The sequence below is a fragment of the Pleurodeles waltl genome, chromosome 3_2, assembly GCF_031143425.1.
Source record: "Pleurodeles waltl isolate 20211129_DDA chromosome 3_2, aPleWal1.hap1.20221129, whole genome shotgun sequence".
Lineage (NCBI taxonomy): Eukaryota > Metazoa > Chordata > Amphibia > Caudata > Salamandridae > Pleurodeles > Pleurodeles waltl.
Genome location: NC_090441.1, coordinates 222,581,443 through 222,596,451, shown reverse-complemented (window position 1 = coordinate 222,596,451; position 15,009 = coordinate 222,581,443). Strand labels below are relative to the sequence as shown.

Here is a 15,009-nt window from a genome sequence, read left to right as displayed (position 1 = left end):
CAGACCTCCAACACCTGGTTCGCAACCACGCCCCCTGATAATAAGACTCCTTAACTACCGCGACAGAGATCTTATCCTTCAATTATTCCGTAAATCAGGCCCAGTGTGCTACGAAAATGCTACAATAACAGCTTATCCAGACTTCACAGCAGAAGTGCAAAAAAAACGCAACTCCTTTTACCGAGTTAAAATATGCCTTCGCAAACATGATATCAAATATGCACTGATGTTCCCAGCCAGACTTCGGATACAGGATGACTCCCGCTCTCTCTTCTTCACCACCCCGGAAGATGCCTGGACCTGGCTACACGCCAAGGGCTTGGCGGACCCGTTGGACGCAAGCACTCAAGACGACAATAGATCCCTCTCCACGCCGCACCGTAAACAACGCAAGAGACAGGGAGCCAGACCCTCACCTGAGCAGGCAAAATCCGAGCGCTCTAGGCTCCTTCGAACAACATCCAATTTTGTCAATGCTCTCTCTGCCGCCCTACCTCTGCAAACGGAAACTGAACAGGAACAAGATCTAAACTCTGACTCAACTGAGTCCACATGTGGTCCGCTTCTTACACCACGCACAGCGGACGACATCTGATGTATGCACGAACTGGCTCACTCACTGCCTAAAAGCCTCATCACAGCTTCTTCGTGGCTTCTATACGCAGTCCTGCAGTCAACAGTTGCCCCCCGCCCGTCGCGCTTCGCCTTTTAAACCATGTGTAACCCGGGCAGGGTAAGACCGGACCTTTGCATCAACGCTATCTGGCACCCCCCAGCTCCATATGGACAATTACCTCACACTGGAACTTTCCGGTATTGTTTTTTTATATGTTAATAGCTTATTTGTTTTGTGTCGCTTTAGTGTGCATCTTTCCATTAGGAGTATGGATCTATGGTAGGCGTGCCAAGCATAAAAGCAGTAGCAAACACACTAACTATGCCAATTGCAGCAACAATAACACAGCTCGCAGCTTATCTCTTGATAGTTGGCCAATCGCAGCGACTGAGTCCCATAATAATGTTAATATAGGGTCACCAGATAATTATAATCCCAATTATGTAATGCACATAAACAACAACTATGGCCACTCACAAGCACCCAGGTACCCTAAAATATAAAACACTCACATGGAACGTCAAGGGTATGGCAAATCCTCGGAAGCGCCAAAGGGTTCACGCCTTTCTCACAAGACATCAAATAAACATAGCTCTGCTACAAGAGACACATTTCACCAAATCTATCCTAGACACCACACGTTCAAAATGGAAGGGGCAACTATACAGCACCACTTTTTCGTCCTTTGCTCGCGGAGTAGCCATCTGGATAGCACCCAATGTCCCGTTTGTACCTTCCCGCACGCAATGTGACCCGAGCGGTAGATATGTAATATTGGAAGGTGCTTTAGACGGGACCTCATTAGCCCTGGTCGCATTATACTCCCCAAACACGAACCAGCGCGACTTCTTATCCACGTTAACTACTGGTAACCTTAGCGACCCTACATTGGAATGCATATGGGGAGGCGACTTTAATAGCGTTCCGGACACTCAAATGGATCGTTCATTCCCCCCACTCATAGCAGCCCCCGCCAATCGCGCGTCAGAATCTTTGGCGCAATGGGCATCAAACAATGGCCTAAGTGATATATGGAGGGTGCATCACCCCACTCACCGCAAGTACTCTTATTTCTCCCCAGTTCATAAACTGCATACCAGGATAGATATATTCTTTGTATCCGCCACTGTTAATCACAAAATATGCTTATCTGAATATTTAGCACGCACGATCTCAGACCACAACCCATTATGTTTGACATTGGCATGGGGACACATACATACTCGTATACCAACATGGCGGCTGCAACCAGAAGTCCTCCTAGATCCTCCTTTTCAAAAAGATATCTCCAAAAGTATAACCGATTATTTTCTATCAAATAAAAATACAACATCATCCCATGCCATAGAATGGGATGCTCATAAAGTGGTGATAAGGGGTCACTGCCTTTCGGCCACGGTTGGGGTCAGAAAGGTACTTATTAAGGAACTACAAGACTTAGGTGGTCATTCTGACCTCGGCGGTAAAAGGCGCCTACCGCCGGTCAGAAATCCTCCATAATTCCGCCGATGTCGCGGTAACCCGCCACGGTCATTCTGACCCGCAGCAGCCAAACCTCCGAAAATCCGACAGCCACAACAGACCGCCAGACCAGCGGTCGGCGGAAAAGTGGAGGTGACCAAACCTCCACCGTCACGCCAACAGAAATACACCCATGCCATTACGATCCACGAATCCACGCGGCGGTCTTTCAAACGCGGTTTTCCATTGGCGGTACACACCGCCGCGGTCAGAATACACACAAACGAACAAAACTCAGCCACATTGGACGATTTGAATTCCACACACCTGATACACATACACACACCACTCCCACACACACAATACAATATAAAACACACACCCACATCACCCACAAACCCCTTCGACCAAAATCCGAAAAGAAGCACTGAGAGACACATCAGCGATCACAGAATACCATCACACAGAGGCACACTACACCATCACCCACACAATATCCACACACAAAACAACACACACCACTACACTCAACACACTTGACTACACATACTCCACCCCACCCATCATACACACCACTCCATGGCACCCCAAAGACACCCCCGCTTCTCAGACGAAGAACTCAGGGTCATGGTGGAGGAAATCGTTCGGGTAGAGCCCCAGCTCTTCGGCACACAGGTCCAATACACCAGCATTGCCCGGAGGACGGAGCTATGGCAGAGGATTGTCGACAGGGTCAACGCTGTGGGACAGCACCCCAGAAATCGGGAAGACATCAGGAAGCGATGGAACGACCTACGGGGGAAGGTGCGTTCCATGGTATCCAGGCACAACATCGCCGTGCAGAAGACTGGCGGAGGACCCCCACCTCAACCCCCACAATTTACAACATGGGAGGAGGAAGTCTTGAACATCCTGCATCCAGACGGCCTCGCAGGAGTCGGCGGAGGAATGGATTCTGGTAAGTTGAAGCTTCACTACTGCTTCCCCCCCACCTGCATGCCAAATCATACCCCAACCCTCACCCCCATCCTCGAACCCCACCCTCACCCCCATCCTCACCCCCACCCTCACCCCCACCACCATCCTCACCCCCACCACCATCCTCACCCCCACCCCCACCCCCAGCACACCTATTCCCTGCCAATGTCTCACCATCACAACCCACACATCCCAAAACCTAGGCCTGCATGCGTCCACTAAGCATGGACACCCATCACCAAAGCATGCCCAATGCATATACACATCCCCCCCACAAGCCACCCTCACCAAAGCCCCCACACACGAATGCCAGCACTTGGGGACACGGGAACCCACAGATACACCCATATGCCACACATTGAAACTATAACCATACCTCTATACCTCTGCAGGACCCGACCGTCAACACACCGCCACGGAGGGCCCAGAATTCTCCACACCCCCCACCCAAGAGGCCGTCAGCGATGACAGCAGCTCTGTCGACCTGGACACTGATGACCAGCCCGGACCATCGGGGACCTTTGGACAGTCGGTTCCCCTCACACAGGCACAGGCCACTACAGACCCAAACCCCTCTGGGAACACCAGCACAGCTCCCACCCAGCGGGCCCATGCCTCTGTCTCCAGGGCGCGTCAATCTGCGGTGTGTCTACCACTACAGGGCACCCAGGATAACCCACCACCCCAACAACAACAGGGACCTGGGGGCAGTGGTAGTGGGCACACCGGCCAGGGGGCAGAGGCCCAGGGAAACAGGGCAACTCGGAGGGCAGCTGTGCGACAGGGGGGGGACGGGCCCAGGGAACCCACTCTCCACGAGGCCCTCACCACCATCATGGGAGCATACAACCGCTCCCAGGAGACGATGGCGATGGTACTGGCCCGGTTCCAGGAGATCCAGGTACTGCAGGAGGAACACTATCGGGGGTACAGGGAGGACATCAGAGCCCTCACCTCCACCCTGGTTACCATGGTAGGGCTGCTGCAGGACCTCATCAACACCAGGACGGACACTCAACAACAACAAAGGGCCCCTGCCACTAGCCTGGACCAAGAACAGCCAACCACCTCCGCCGGCGCTAGTGGACAGGAGGCCCCCGCACAACAGCAGCCCACCAGACCCCCACCTCCTGCAGGAGAAGAACCACCCCGCAAGAGGGCCCTGAGATCTCGCAAGAAGACAGAGTAGGATGTCAAGACCCCCGCCAGCAAAGGATACCACCTGATGTCATCCCACTGTCCCACATTGTCACCCTGTCCATCCTTGAACTGCCCATGCTCCATCTCTCCACAGGCCTCTGGACAATGCACCTGTGTGACTGTTACTCTGGACTCTGCCATGGACATTCCTTCACCATAGCCCCCACCCACTTGAAACCACCCATCCCATTTTGAGCACTGAAATAAACACATATTTTGCACAAAACTATCTGGAGTCTGGCTGTGATTTCAAAATATTGTAATTGACATGACAGTGCAAATATGTCCTTGTACATAGTGAAGTCAACAAACAGCTGCCACAAAGCTGTAGTCCATGGGGAAACGAAGCACAGGACTCGTAGTGGGGACCCCAGATCTGAAATAGGGAGGGAAAAGCCACAACTCAGTCATCATACACTGGGGCAAATAGACAGGCAGCAGAGATGCAGGAGAGTAGTTCACATTTACTAAATTATGTTTGAATTGTTACCTGTGTCCTATTGGAAGTACTGTTCAATGATTCTGTCCCTGTTGTCTGTTTCAGCCCCGTCGTCTTCCTCCTCGTCACTCTCCACAGGTTCCACAGCTGCCACAACACCACCGTCTCGACCATCCTCCTGCAGGAAAGGCACCTGGCGGCGCAAAGCCAGGTTGTGAAGCATGCAGCAGGCCACGATGATGTGACACACCTTCTTAGGTGAGTACATTAGGGATCCACCTGTCATATGCAGGCACCGAAACCTGGCCTTTAGGAGGCCGAAGGTGCGTTCGATCACCCTCCTAGTACGCCCATGGGCCTCATTGTACCGTTCCTCTGCCCTGGTCCGTGGATTCCTTACTGGGGTCAGTAGCCACAACAGGTTGGGGTACCCAGAGTCCCCCAATAGCCATACACGGTGTCTCTCTAGCTATTCCATCACGTAAGGGATGCTGCTATTCCTTAGGATGTAGGCGTCATGCACTGACCCTGGGAATTTGGCATTTACATGCGAGATGTACTGGTCAGCCAAACACACCACCTGGATGTTCATGGAATGGTAACTTTTTCTGTTCCTGTACACCTGCTCCCTGTCTCTTGGGGGAACCAAAGCCACATGGGTCCCATCAATGGCACCAATGACGTTGGGAATATGTCCAAGGGCATAGAAATCACCCTTCACTGTAGCCAATTCGCCCACCTCAGGGAAAATGATGTAGCTCCTCACGTATTTCATCAGGGCAGACAACACTCTGGATAACACCTTCGAAAACATGGGCTGAGACATCCCAGAAGCAATTCCCACTGTTGTCTGAAATGACCCACTTGCCAAGAAATGGAGTACTGACAGGACCTGCACCAGAGGGGGAATCCCTGTGGGTTGGCGGATGGGGGACATCAGGTCGGGCTCCAGCTGGGCACACAGTTCTTGTATAGTGGCACGGTCAAGCCGGTAGGTCAGGATAATGTGGCGTGCTTCCATTGTCGACAGGTCCACCAGCGGCCTGTACACGGGAGGATTCATCCGTCTCCTCGCCAAACCCAGCGGACGGTGCCTAGGAAGGACAACATGGAGCACACAGTCAAGCAACCCACAGGTACGTACTCACAGCTTGCACAGTAAACGATTCTCTATGCAGTGAATGGCGTGTCTGAGTGGCTATGCAAGGCCTAGGCCTGTGTGACGCAGTTGAAATTGAGCCATGTGGACCCTCGAAATGGCGGCTGCCTGACCTGTGAAGTGTGACAATGGGATGTGAGGTCAATGCGCTGGCGTGGCACACCGCAGCGGTCGGCGGTCGAAGACCGCGGCGCGAAGCCGCATTGGTTAACATTGAAGCCTATGGGTTTCAGGAGCCAATGGCGAAGGGCGCCGCGGTGGCGGTACGCACCGCCGCGGTACGCACCGCCGCGGACGTGACCGCCATTTTCTATCTACTTATTCACTTGCGACTTGAACTTTCACAGGAGAGGACCTATACTGCAAGTGTTGCTGTGACCTCGGTCTGGAAGGGACAATGGCTGCTGCGCCTGGGGAAAGGGCCCCTGCCTTCACTGGAGAAGAGTTGGAGAAACTTGTGGATGGGGTCCTCCCCCAGTATGCGCTACTCTACGGTCCTCCAGACCAACAAGTGAGTTTAATTCAATATGGATTTGGGGCCACTGGCTGGCTTGGGGGCCTGGCGGGGGCCTGGCGGGGATGGGGGGCATGTTGGGCCTGGCGGGGGGCATGGCGGGGGGCCTGGCGGGGATGGGGGGCATGTTGGGGCTGGCGGGGGGCCTGGCGGGGATGGGGGGCATGTTGGGCCTGGCGGGGGCCTGGAGGGGGGCCTGGCGGGGATGGGGGGCATGTTGGGCCTGGCGGGGGGCATGGCGGGGGGCCTGGCGGGGATGGGGGGCATGTTGGGGCTGGCGGGGGGCCTGGCGGGGATGGGGGGCATGTTGGGCCTGGCGGGGGGCCTGGAGGGGGGCCTGGAGGGGATGAGGGGCATGTTGGGCCTGGCGGGGGGGCCTGGCGGGGGGCCTGGCGGGGAGGCCTGGCGGGGGGCCTGGCGGGGATGGGGGGCATGTTGGGCCTGGCGGGGGGCCTGGAGGGGGGCCTGGCGGGGATGGGGGGCATGTTGGGCCTGGCGGGGGCATGGCGGGGGGCCTGGCGGGTATGGGGGGCGTTGGGCCACTGGCAACGAAAATGCAGACAAACTTGAACGTGGTATTTCTCCCTCCCTGTACGTGTCACATAGGTCCGCGCCCATGAGAAGATCGGGATTTGTCGTGCCATCGCCAAGGAAGTCCGGACCCTGGGGGTCCACCATCGACGGGGCACCCACTGCCGCAAGAGGTGGGAGGACATCCGCCGCGGGACCAAGAAGACCGCCGAGTCTCTGCTGGGGATGGCCTCCCAACGTAGGCGGGGTGCCTGCCGTCAACTGACCCCCCTGATGTTCCGGATCCTGGCGGTGGCCTACCCTGATTTGGATGGGCGCGTGAGGGCAGCACAGCAGACACAAGGGGGTGAGTACAAGCATAATCTACTCTGTTGTCGCGCAGTGGAGGTGTCTGGGTGGGGGAGGAGGGCTGTGGGTCCCCCTAGGCCAGGGCGATATCTGTAGGCTGGGCACCCCCGTAAGCCCCTGTGTCCCCAGCCACCACCCTCAGTAGTGTGCCAGTACAGCCATCCCTGGGCAGTGTCATCCATGGGTGCAGTTGTCAACTCTAGGCGTGTAGGGCATGTTCCACGGAATGCGTAGCGGACCCCAAGTGCGCAACTTAGTGCAGGGGGCATCTGTGTCTGTCATGTCCGCTAACTGTACCGGTGATCCATGTACTCAAAATCTCTTTATTTCTCTCTCCCCCCCCCTTTTTGTTTGTCTTTCTGTGCTTGTGTGCATCAGCATCATCAGGCGGAGGAGAAGTGGCATCGGGGCAGGAGGGAGCTGCATCTCACATGGCCCAGGAGGGCCATGCCACAGAGTCTGACTGGACCAGTGAGACGGAGGGCGAGGGGAGCTCCACAACGGGGACGACTGGACCCTGCAGCGACACGGACACGTCCTCGGAAGGGAGCTCCCTTGCGGGGGTGGCACCATCTGTGCCCCCCGCCATTACAGGTACAGCCGCCACCCAGCGCACCATCTCCGCCCTCCCAGCAGCCCCTCAGCGTTCGCCCCGTGCCCGCTCTGCCAGGAAGCCGGGCATCTCCTTCGCCCCAGGCACCTCAGGCCCTGTCCCTGTTACCCCCGCTGCCCTCAGTGAGGAGGTCATTGACCCCCTCCGAACGCTCATTGTTGGGCAGACTACCCTTTTGAATGCCATCCAGGGGGTGGAGAGGGAGGTTCATCGCTGCAATGCGTACCTGGAGGGCATTCATTCGGGTCAGGCTGCCCATCAGCGATCGTTCCAGGCTCTGGCCTCAGCACTGACGGCAGCCATTGTCCCTGTCTCCTGCCTCCCTCTACTAACTCCCTCCTCCCAGTCTCCTGTTCCTCTGCCTGTCCCACCCACACCATCAGACCAGCCTGCACACACCTCAACACCCAAGAGCAGCTCATCCAAACATAAGCACCACAGATCACGCAGACATTCACACAAGCAACATTCCGATGCAGACATGCCAACAGTCACTACCACCTCTGTGACCCCCACCTCCTCGTCTCCCTCCTCCCTCCCTGTGACGTCTACACTCACACCTTCATTCACCTCACCATCAGCCAGTGTTTCCATCACCAGCACACCCTCCAGTCCAGTCCGCACACGTGCAGTCACCACCCCCACTGCCATTTACACGTCCCCTGTGTCCTCTCCCACTGTGTCTGTCACCCCCTCTTCCACACCACACAAACGCAGCCACCCACCCACCCAACAGCCATCCACCTCACGACAGCCTCCCGCTCCTGCACCTGCACCCAAAGACAGCAAACTTGTCTCGCCTACAACCACATCCTCTCTCTCCACTCCCATTCCCACTGTACCTACCACTATCCATTGTCCCAAGAAAATCTATCTCTCTACTGCTACCTTCTTTCCTGACCCTGAGCCCCCCCCTCCTTCTCGTCGGGGTAAGAAGAGCACCTCAGCCACCACCAGCCCTGCAGCCCCCTTGACAAGGGTGCAGGGGTATTGGAGCCCACCAGCCCGCAGGTCTGGATCTTCGCCCAGCAGCAAGGGGACAGCCAGCCCACCCCCTAGGAAGAGGAGCAGAAGGCGGAAGGGCCGCCGCCGGAGCCCGGATTCTATATCCCCCCAGGACACTAGCCAGCCATTGTCAACTGCCACAGCTCCAAAGGGAGGAAAGGGCCACAGACTCCTGACTAAGGAGGGCAAGGGCAGCAAGGCGGAGAAGTCAGGCAGCAGGCCTGCTGCCCATTGAGGACCCGTCACAGCTGCCCAGGAGGAGCCCGCAACCCCCATAGCCGCTGCCCCGGGAGGAACCGGCACAGCTGCCCCGGGAGAGCACACCACCCCCATAGCCGCTGCCCAGGGAGGACCCAGCCCAGCTGTCCAGGAGGGCCCCACCACCCACAGCCCAGGTGGGCATTGAAGGAGCACCATCTCCGCTGCCCAGGAGGGCACCACCAGGCAATGAGCAGTTGGCCATAGAATGTCCGCCGTCTCCAGCACCGCTCCGCTGGGGACCGCCGTCTCAAGAACCGCTGAACTGGGCCCTTCAAGGCAAGAACCGCTGAACTGGGCCCCGCCGTCTCCAGGACCGCTCCGCTGGGGACCGCCGTCTCAAGAACCGCTGAACTGGGCCCTTCAAGGCAAGAACCGCTGAACTGGGCCCCGCCGTCTCCAGCACCGCTCCGCTGGGGACCGCCGTCTCAAGAACCGCTGAACTGGGCCCTTCAAGGCAAGAACCGCTGAACTGGGCCCTTCAAGGCAAGAACCGCTGAACTGGTCCCTTCCAGGCAGGAACCGCTGGCCCTTTGGCAGACGTGGCAGGGCAGGATCTGTCTCGGGCAGGGCTGCAGGATGTCCTCTGGCCAACATGCCTCCTCCAGTGGCAGTGGAGTCTGTTATGGACTGTTTGGACTGTGGCTTTGCTCTCCCCAGGATGGCCCAGTGTGCAGGCCACCCACTGTATGGACTGTTTGGACTGTGGCTTTGCTCTCCCCAGGATGGCCCAGTGGGCAGGCCACCCACTGTATGGACTGTTTGGACTGTGGCTTTGCTCTCCCCAGGATGGCCCAGTGGGCAGGCCACCCACTGTATGGACTGTATGGACTGTGGCTTTGCTCTCCCCAGGATGGCCCAGTGGGCAGGCCACCCACTGTATGGACTGTATAGACTGTGGCTTTGCTCTCCCCAGGATGGCCCAGTGGGCAGGCCACCCACTGTATGGACTGTTTGGACTGTGGCTTTGCTCTCCCCAGGATGGCCCAGTGGGCAGGCCACCCACTGTATGGACTGTATGGACTGTGGCTTTGCTCTCCCCAGGATGGCCCAGTGGGCAGGCCACCCACTGTATGGACTGTTTGGACTGTGGCTTTGCTCTCCCCAGGATGGGCCAGTGGTCATGGAGTCCCCTCGTGGATCTGGCGTCGTGTACTCAAGTGGCTGAGGTGCTCCCCCTTCCCTTCCCCCTGAGGTGCCTCTCCTTTTTTCTTTCTGATGCCCCTGCAGTGTTCTCTCCGTGGAGTTCTTGTCGTGGGACTGGGCCTTGCCCCTTTGCTCAGGACCCCTGTGGTCCACGGACAGTGGTTGGACTACATTTAGTAGCTGTATATATTTTGTACATAGTTTATTTATTTATTGGGATTACTGCTGTCCATTTTTCAATATATCTGCCCGTTTAGGATCTCTTCTTTTGGTCTTTGCATTTTTTCGGAGGGGGGGGTTTGTGGGTTGTGACAGTGATCTGTGGGAATGCATTGATGTGTGTGTTGTAGTGGGTATGGGTGGGTGGGTGTGTGCCGGTAATCTTTTCCCTCCCCTGTGTCGTAGGTGCAGTACTCACCGATGTCTTCCGCGCCGCCGGGCGTGCTCCTGGTACAGGAGCAGGTATAGGAGTGCGGGGATGACCTGCAACTCGGGTTCCATACTGCCGGAATCTTCCGTGGAGTATGTGGAGGTGAGCGTTTTCCCGTTCGTAGTCTGTTTCCGCCGTGTTTTTATCGGCGGTGCTCCCGCCCCGGAAAAGGTGGCGGATTGGTGGGTCGTGATAGGGTGGGCGGTACATTGTCTGCCGCCTGGCTGTTGGCGGGGACCGCCGCGCTGTTTGTTTGTTCCGCCGTGGCGGGCGGAGTGTTAATGCGGCGGGCTGTGTTGGCGGTTCCCGCCAGGGTCAGAATTGCATATTTTGGACCGCCGGCCTGTTGGCGGGTTGGCCGCCGCTTTATCACCGACCGCCAGGGTCAGAATGAGGGCCTTAGAAACAAAGCTTCGTAACGCAGAAAATGCAAATGATAATAGTGAACCTGCACTAACAACACTGCACTTGCTTAGAGCCTCTCATAAGGAGATAGATAATAGATTGAGCAAACACGATTACAGACACTATGGCCCTCATTCTGACCCTGGCGGTCGGCGGAGAGACGGCGGTCGGACCGCGAACAGACCGGCGGTATTAAAAATGGCATTCTGACCGCGGCGGTCCCCGCCGCGACCGACCGCCACTTCTCCACTCCGACCGCCACGGCGGTCATGACCGCGGGGCTGGAGTTTGCGCACTCCGGCCCGGCGGTCGTCCCAAGACCGCCAAGGGTATTATGACCCTGCCTACCGCCGCGGTTTCTTGCGGGCGGGAACCGCCGTGCGAACCATGGCGGTAAGCACTATCGGGGCCAGGGAATTCCTTCCCTGGCACTGATAGGGGTCTCCCCCACCCCCCACTACCCACCCGAGTCCTCCCCCCACACCCTCCACCCCCCTGCCACCCCCCAGAGGTGGTACGAACCCCCTCCCCATCCCCACCCCGACATGCACATACATGCACCCCGACATGCACACACCCCCAACATGCACATATACACACCCCCTACACACACATACACAACGGGGACACATACCCGCACACATACATGCAGACATGCGCACCTGCCGAACAGCACACATTACCCATAGACACAGCAGCACCCCCCGCCCGCATACACGCACTCACACACCCCCTCTACACACTCACACGCACACCCCCATGCACGCCCACATCACACAACACCCCCCCACCCCCTCCCCTCACGGACGGTCAACTTACCTTGTGCGTTGGTCCTCCGGGAGGCGACGGGAGCCATGGGGAGGTGACCGCCAACAGAAGACCGCCAACAGAAGACCGCCACACAGAAATGTGGGTCGTAATTCTGTGGCCGGTGTTCTGCTGGCGTGGCGGTGGAGGTTGACCAGTCTCCACTTTCCCGCCGACCGCCAGTGTGGCTGCTGGCGGTTTTCCGGCGGAACGCTCCCAGCGGTCAGAATGCGCACAGCGGCATACCGCCGCGGTCGGCGGTCTTCACCGCGGCGGTAACTCGGCGGTCTTGAGAAAAGACCGCCAAGGTCAGAATGAGGGCCTATATGACCAGACAACACGCTGAAGGCGACAGATCTGGCAGACTATAAGCTTGGCTGACTCGACAATCACCACAATCAACACCCATTGGCACAATACGCTTAAACTCTGATACGATCGTTAATACCCAGGCAGGCATAAATGACGCCTTCTCCACATATTATGGGACCCTCTATACGTCCCCTCCACAACCTCCAGAACAACATATTATCAACACTCTAAGGGGGTTATTCTAACTTTGGAGGAGTGTTAATCCGTCCCAAAAGTGACGGTAAAGTGACGGATATACCACCAGCCGTATTACGAGTTCCATAGGTTATAATGGACTCGTAATACGGCTGGTGGTAAATCCGTCACTTTTCCGTCACTTTTGGGACGGATTAACACCTCCTCCAAAGTTAGAATAACCCCCTAAGTCTGGTCCCCAAGTGTCAACTTATCCTTGATAATATTGCTGCACTAGACGGTCCCATCACTATTGAAGAGTTGCGTCTTGCATTATCACAAATGGCACGTAATAAAACACCCGGCTCTGACGGCCTGCCGATAGAATATTACAACTCTCACGCTGCCCATTTATTACACCCACTCACAGAAGTATTCAACGAAGCACACAATAAACTACAATTGCCGGACTCAATGCGCGAAGCACTGATAGTCGTCCTCCCAAAAATGGGCCGCGACCCTTTAGATGTCAAATCATATAGACCGCTCTCCTTGCTGAATACAGACTGTAAATTATTAGGAAAAATACTCGCAAACCGTCTTCTCCCCTACTTACCGGCTTTAATACACCATGATCAATCAGGCTTCATTCCTGGCAGAAGTACTTTCCTGAATATTAGGAGACTCTTACACATAATACACAGTAATACAAACTCGGAAGCAGTGGCCCTATCTCTAGACATAGAAAAGGCATTCGACACACTCAGCTGGAACTATTTTCTACACACACTCAAAGCATTCGGCTTTGGTGCCGGCTTCACTAACTGGATTAAAACGCTTTATTCTAGGCCCACTGCTCGGGTTAAAAATGGACGAATTATCTCTGAAGCATTTCCTATAGGCAGAGGCACCAGACAAGGCTGCCCACTATCTCCATTGCTGTTCGCTATTGCTATGGAGCCACTAGCGATTAAACTTAGGAGTTACGCACACATATGGGGTATCCCGGAAGGCAACACCCACCACATTATATCTATGTATGCGGATGATGCCTTAATATATCTGCGCGACCACTCGGCTTATATGGCTGAGGTTTTGCAGCTACTGGACTCCTTCGCTGTCGCCTCTGGTCTACACGTCAACTGGTCCAAATCAAGTGTATTCCCGATTTCTCCGTCCCCGGTAGCGCACCATATGTTACTGCCGCAATACAAACTACCCTGGTCACACATAACTTTTAAATACCTGGGGGTGCAGATTTATCACTCCATCACGGATCTAAAAGAAGGAAACATAGACAGAGTCCTTGGATCCGTCCGTGGCTTAATACCCTTCTGGAGCTCACTTCCCCTATCTCCAATGGGCCGAGTGGCAATAGCCAAAATGCTCATCCTTCCAAGGTTTCTATATTACTTTACAGCACTTCCGTTGTGCTTACCACGTTCCTTTTTTCATAAGCTACAATCAGTACTAACGGATTTACTCTGGGGTAAAGATAGACGCAGAGTGGCGCTGTCAATAACACAACATCCGTTGGAGATGGGCGGATTAGGAATGCCTAACTTCGAAAGATATTATGCAGCAGCCCAATTATCATGGCTGTCTAAATGGTTATGCGACACTCCGTCAGCTGAAAGCAGGATGTTACAGTCACATATAGCACCACAGAAGTTGTTACTCTCGATACTAACCAGCACCCCCCACACATCTCCTAGACTAATATTACTAGAGGTAGCCCGATTTTGCTGGCGAAGATATGTCCAAACAAAGTCCACATCTTCCCTTTACTCGCCTCTGTTTCCACTACTTCAATTGCCGGGCATTCAAGCCCTGTCAATGCACCATGATACACGTGAAATGAACACGCTCCAACTGGGCGACTTATATTCTAGCTCCAAGTTGCGCACCTTTACCGAACTGGTGTCAGCAGGCATTATGCAGAAAGGAGCCTTCCTAACATTTAATGCCATAAAGCTACTGCTCAATAATATTTGGGGCGCAGGAGACTCGGAACCTCCCGAGTCCTCGCTGCTCACCACTATATTAACCATTGGCAGCTCAAAGAGCATTATTACCATATTATATAAAGCATTGCTCGGAGCAATATTCACAACACTGCCACACGCAAAGGCTCGATGGGATGCTGTCCTTCCTACCCCACTACCACAGAAGACTTGGATTACTGCCCTTGCAACAATCAAATCAATATCTCGCAATCCTCATCTGCGGTACACTCAATTTAATTACCTCCACCAATCATATCTATCGCCAGCCCGCATTAAAAAAATCTACCCCAATACAACACCAACTTGCCCTAGATGCGCTACACCAGCAGCTGACTTCTACCATATGGTCTGGAGTTGCCATTCAATAAACTCGGCCTGGCAACGAGTGACGGAGGTCACAGCAGAGATCTCCTCTCACACCCTAGTGCCCACTCCTGACTCCTGCTTACTTGGTATAAGTCGTCGCACTAAAGCAGACAAACATATGCACAGATTCATTGACCTGGCATTCGTAGTGTATAAACGCTTGATAGCAATACATTGGAAAGCTCCACATGCTCCCTCTCATGCGACATGGCTACGTGACTTACATAGCCGATCTCAAGCT

At 55.3% G+C, this 15,009-nt stretch overlaps 1 protein-coding gene across 1 annotated transcript in view; it reads right to left on the bottom strand.

Moving 5' to 3' along the window:
* Positions 1–15,009, bottom strand: part of LOC138286786 (CD5 antigen-like) — an 800,618-nt gene that overhangs the window by 163,907 nt on the left and 621,702 nt on the right. The gene's annotated exons all lie outside the window — the stretch shown is intronic.